The sequence below is a fragment of the Corylus avellana genome, chromosome ca1, assembly GCF_901000735.1.
Source record: "Corylus avellana chromosome ca1, CavTom2PMs-1.0".
Taxonomy (NCBI): domain Eukaryota; kingdom Viridiplantae; phylum Streptophyta; class Magnoliopsida; order Fagales; family Betulaceae; genus Corylus; species Corylus avellana.
Window position 1 is genome coordinate 27,520,813 of NC_081541.1, and position 6,527 is coordinate 27,527,339.

Sequence of the window (6,527 nt, forward strand, 5' to 3'; positions counted from 1 at the left end):
AAATAACAAAAATTAATTGGTATACAATATATAATTAATATATCTATGATTATAAGTATCCATTTAATATATAATTGAATGATAAAAATTAAGCATATGGTTAATTATATCTTAAATGATCTAACCATTGAATATCTTAAATGACCTAACAATTAATGATAGTTGAAACTTGAATAGACAATTTGAATTATTAATCATATGATTTAATGAAAATTGTTATGAATGCATTCATGCATTTGGTGGATGACCGTTTAGTTCCATCTCTTGGAATTCTACACATTCATGTCATCTTTTAGAATTTCTATAACATTCATGTAATACATTGATGTAACCTTTTGATTCATGTACTACCCTTTCATATTCCTTAACCTCCCATTGTGATTCCATGTCTATAAAATGGAGTATTGAGTAGTATGTAAAGTATATAATAATAGAGAACAATCATACATAGTTCCTGAAGAACTAGTTTCATATATTGCAATTTCTTTATCTTGTCTTGTTATTTTCTTTGATTTTACAACACGTTATCAGCACGAAGCTCTTGCCAATTGTTGTGTTCTTTTGATCTTCAACATTAAAAGCTATTCGTAAGGTATTCTCAATTCATTGTAAGTTTCTCTAACATTTAGTAATCTTATTATCTATTTTGTTAATTATCCTTCTAACATATATTTAGAAATTTTTAGTGTTTGAAGAATCATATTATAACATTTGCATATTATGATCCATGTGAGATTTATATGAACTAGAATGTTATCATACTAATGCTATGAATATGATGTCTTATAATTTTATATGCCTGAATCATAAAAAAACCGAGTACCTTATGGTAAAGGATCCCTTGACCTTGTGGAATAATTTAAATGAGAGATACAAGCACCAGAAGAATTTAGGAGTGTCAGTGACTATAACCCTACACTCTTTAAAATCAGCTCACAATTAAAATTGTGTGGAGAAAAAAATCATTGATGTGGATATGTGAGAAAAAACATATTCCACATTTCACTCCTTGAATGTCCTTTTGCAGCAGCAATATCAATAGCGTAATTTCACAAGATATTCTGAACTAATATCTTGTCTTCTAATGGTTGAGCAAAACAATGAGCTATTAATGAAAAATCATCAATCTCGTCCAACGGGTTCTACACCATTTCCTGAAGCAAATGGAACCTCATTTCATGGTAATAAAGGAAACCGTGGATGTGGTAGAAAAAATTATAGAGGTCAAGCAGAACGTACTCATAATTTTTATAAAAAAAATACTCCATACCACTAGAAGTGGAACCACACTGAGGCAAAAAAAAAAAAAAAAAAAAAAATGAAAAACAAAGGTTTACAAAATAAACCTACAAAGAACTATGAAGATAAATGTTATAGGTGTACAAGTGTGGTATGAAAAGACATTGGTCGCGTATCTGTCGTACACCTAAATATCTGGTAGACCTATATCAAGCCTTCATAAAAGAAAAGGGGATTGAAATGAATTTTGCTAATCACAGTAATCCTGAAGATTTTCAAGTTTCTCTTGATACTCTAAATGGAGAGGGTAAGATTCATCTTGATGTTTCTGATTTCTTTGTAGACTTTTACACAAAAACTGATCTTTTGATTGGTGATGAATATGTCTACAACAATTAATATGTTTTTATTATGTCTTAATTACAGTATGTTTATACTGTCAAATTTAATTGTATTTTATTATTTTCTTTTTGATTAATAAAATTTAATATATTTTTGTTTATAATGAGAAATGATATAATAGAAAATGAGATGCCTTGTGAAACCCTAAGCCCCCCTCCAGAGCGCTGCCGCCTCAGGGGAGGAGAGATGCCCGTTGCTTGCATCTCTCCTCCCTTCCTTGCTTCCCGATTTTTGTTTTAGGTTTGTTTCTGTCTTTGGTGTTTTTTGTTCTGTTGTGCTTGTGTTCTCTCTCGGTGGGTACTGCTTTTGGGGGTTTTCACTTAAACTCTCCCCCTCCCTGTTTGTTTGTGTGTGCCGCCGATCTCCTCCGCGCTCGCTTCGTTGCTCACCGCTCGCTGTCGGGTCTTTTCACGCACCCCTCCCGCGCCAAGCTTTTTGTGCCACCTTCCGCGGCGGTTTCCGGCCAGCTCGTGATCGGCCTCCTCCGGCTGCTGTGACCCGCTTTGAGTGTTTTTCGCATTTATTTTCCTATTTTGTTGTTTTTTTTTGTTTTGTATTTCCTTTGAGTTCCCCTGTATTTGGTTTTATTTGCTGTAATTTCTTTTCCTGCATTAATTTTATTGTTCCCTTTATTTCCCTGTATGGTTTTATTTATGCTTGTAATAAGGCTTTCTCCTCCAGCTTTGTTGCGCCCGGTTGCTGCCCGCTATTACTGGTCCAAATCTTTGGGTTGTGGATGTGAAATTTATCCTAGCTTTCGAGTCGAGGAGGATGAGTATCGGCTTGTGGATTTTGCTCTCAAGGCCAAGGCCGAGGAATAAGTATCGGCTTGGGGGTTTTGCTCTCAAGGCCGAGGAATATGTAACGGCTTGGGGGTTTTGCTCTCAAGGCTGAGGAATAAGCGCTACTTATGCATTAGATGGTGTCTGTTTGATGCAGATCTGAGTTTTCAACCTGATATTCAGTCATAGGTTAGCGGATGCTGTGTTTGGTTGATTTGGTCTGTTGTTGATGACTGTATCTTTAGCTTCGGCTATGATTTACTTCAGAGCTTTTTGCTCTGTTTGTAAGAGCTTTAGGCTCGCAACTTTTATCAATGAATGAGTATGATATGTTTCAAAATATATATATATATATATATATATATATATTTTTTTTTTTTTGTTTATATATGGAGTTATGGGTCATATTGATCGAATGATTAAGTCCAAGATGATTGGTGAAGATTTGTGTCTAGTAGACAGTTGTACAACGCACACAATTCTTAGAGATAATGAATATTTTCAATAGTTGATATTAAACAAAGCTAGTGTCAATATAATATCAGGTTCATCAAACCTAATCGAAGGCTCTGGAAGAGCGAATATTGTATTGCCAAAAGGAACAAAATTTTGTATTGATGATGCTTTGTATTCTTCTAAATCTAGAAGAAATTTAATCAGTTTTAAGGATATTCGTCTAAATGGTTATCATGTTGAAACCACTAATGAAGGAAGTAACGAATATCTTTATATTACTTCAATAATTTCGAGCCAGAAGCTTATATTGGAAAAGCTGCATACGTGCTCTTCCGGGTTGTATTATACAACAATAAAAACAATTGAATCACATGTTGTGATGCACCAAAAGTGCTCTAATCCAAAGATGTTTATGCTTTGGCATGGTCGTCTTGGACATCCGGGAACAATTATGATGCGTTGAATAATTGAGAACTCTCATGGGCATCCCTTAAAGAACCAGAAGATTCTTTTACCAAGTGATTATCCTTGTGCTGCATGTTCTCAAGGTAAAACCATAAAATATCTAAATGGCCCACATGAAGGGTGAATTTACACCTCAAGCATTTTATGATTATTAAATGTCAATTGGAATTAATGTTGAACATCTTGTTGCTCATACTCATACTCAAAATGGTTTAACTGAATTGTTTAGTAAAAGACTTCAGTTAATTGCACGACCTTTGCTTATGAAAACAAAATTACTTATTTCTGCTTGGGACATGCAATATTACATGTTGCATCATTAGTTTGAATCAAACCAACAACTTACCAAAAATATTCCCCTTTGCAACTTGCATTTGGTTAACCACCAAATATTTTTCATTTTCGTATTTTTGGTTGTGCTGTATATGTTCCAATTGCGCCACCTCAACGCACCAAGATTGGACCTCAACGTAGACTTGGAATTTATATTGGTTTTGATTTTCCTTCTATCATTAGATACCTTGAGCCTTTAACAGGTGATATTTTTAAAGCACATTTTGAAGATTGTCATTTTGTTGAAAACAAATTCTCACCACTAGGGAAATAAAAGTCATTGCCAGAAGCACGATAAGAATTCACTTGGAATAATTTGACGTTATCTCATTTTGATCCTCATAAATCAATGTGAACTAGAAGTTCAGAGGATCATTCATTTGCAGAGTATTGCAAATCAATTGCCGGATGCATTTACTGATAACAAGAAAATAGTTAAGTCTCCCATTCCAACTGCTAATACTCCAGCGAAGATAGAAGTCCCTGTAGGACAATTAATTAATACAGCAGGCAATGAGTCTAAGGCACACCTGAAGTGTGAAAGACCTATTGGTGCAAATGATAAGATTCCTCTGAAGAGAAAAGCACAAGGAAATGAAATTGGCGCTCCTAAAGAGGCCTTACCCACAAAACAAGCAACAAAAATTGATCCATCGAAACTTTCTGTACAAAATTCTCTTGGAAAGGAATCCCTCAAAGAAGAATCTTCTGAAGAGTTACCCCCTAAAGAGGAACAGGTACCTAAAAATAATGAGATCTCAATAAATTATGTAAGTATAGGAGAAATATTTGATAGAAACAAAACTGTTGTCAACAACATATTTTCATTGAAAGTTACATTTGACATTACCAGAAGTAATGATGATATTGAACCACAAAACATCGATGAATGTCGACGTAGAAATGATTGGCCAATGTGGAAGGAAGCAATTCAGGTAGAATTGAACTCACGAGCAAAACGTGAAATATTTGGACCTGTAGTCAAAACACCTGAAGGTGTATTGCCTGTTTGATACAAGTGGATATTTGTACAAAAACATAATGAGAAATATGAAATTGTGAGATACAAAGCAAGACTTGTTGCACAAGGTTTCCTGTAGAAACCTGGTATTGATTATGAAAAAACATATTTCCCTATATTGGATGCAATTACATTTAGATTTTTGATTAGATTGGTAGTTACAGAAAGTTTGGATATGCGTTCCCTAAACAAATTTCCCTATAGTGGATGCAATTACATTTAGATTTTTGATTAGCTTGGTAGTTACAGAAAGTTTGGATATGCGTTTAATGGATGTGGTTACAACATATTTATATGGATCACTTGATAATGACATATACATGAAAATTCCTGAAAGATGCAAAATGCCTAAAGCATATATTTCCAAATTCTGAAGTATTTATTCTATCAAGCTACAAAGATCTTTATATGGGTTAAAGCAATTCGGACGCATGTGGTACAATCGTCTTAGTGAATATCTATTGAAAGAAGAATTTGAGAATAATTCAATTTGTCCATGCGTTTTCAGTAAGAAATCAGAATTTGGATTTGCTATCATTGCAATTTATGTCGAGAAGAGCTCATAAAAACTACAACTTATTTAAAAACTGAGTTTGAGATAAAAGATCTTGGAAAGACAAAATTTTGTCTTGACTTACAAATTGAACATTTTCCAAATGGAATTCTCGTTCATCAATCAACATACACATAAAAAGTCTTGAAGCACTTTTACATGGAGAAAGCTCATCCTTTGAGCACTCCAATGGTTGTTCGATCACTTGATGTGAAAAAAGACCATTTTCGCCCTTGAGAAGATGACGAAGAAATTCTTGGTCCTGAAGTATCAGATCTTAGTGCAATTGGTGCTCTGATGTATCTTGCAAATTGCATAAGACCTGATCTTGCATTTTCAGTTAATTTAATAGCAAGATACAATTCTGCACCAACTCGAAGGGATTGGAATGAGGTTAAATATATTCTATGTTATTTTCATGGAACAACTAACATGAGATTATTTTATTCAAGAGGTTCAAATTCACAATTAGTTGGATATGCAGATGCGGGTTTTCTTTCTGATCCGCATAAAGGTAGATCTCAAACAGGATATCTATTTACATGTGGAAGTACTGCTATTTCATGGAGATCTGTGAAGCAAACACTTGTTGCTACTTCTTCAAATCACTCAGAGATTATTGCAATTCATGAAGCAAGTTAGTAATGCATATGGATAAGATCATTAATTCAACACATTCGAGAAAAGTGTGGCTTATCTACAATCAAAGATAGCCCCACAATATTATATGAAGATAATGTTGCTTGTATCACACAGATCGAAGGAGAATATATTAAAGGTGATAGAACCAAACACATTTCACCGAAGTTCTTTTATACACATGAGTTCCAGAAGAATAGTGATATTGATGTCAAGCAGATACAATCAAGTGACAATTTGTCAGATTTATTTACCAAAAAATTACCAACTGCAACATTTAAGAAGTTGGTGACTAACATTGGAATGTACCGACTCAAGGATCTTCCATCATAAACAATTGAAGCTCTTCATGCTAATAAGGGGGAGTAAAATGATTATGCTGATTGTACTCTTTTCCTTCACAAAGGTTTTTCCCACTGGGTTTTCCTTTGCAAGGTTTTAATGAGGCAATCCTAAAGCATACGAAGGCACACAAGAATATTGTACTATTTTTCTTTTGCCACATGTTTTTTTTTTCCGACTGGGTTTTCCTTGGCAAGGTTTTAACAAGGCATATTCTTAGTGTATGGTCATCCCAGGGGGAGTGTTATGAATGCATTCATGCACTTGGTGGATGACCATTTAGTTCCATCTCTTG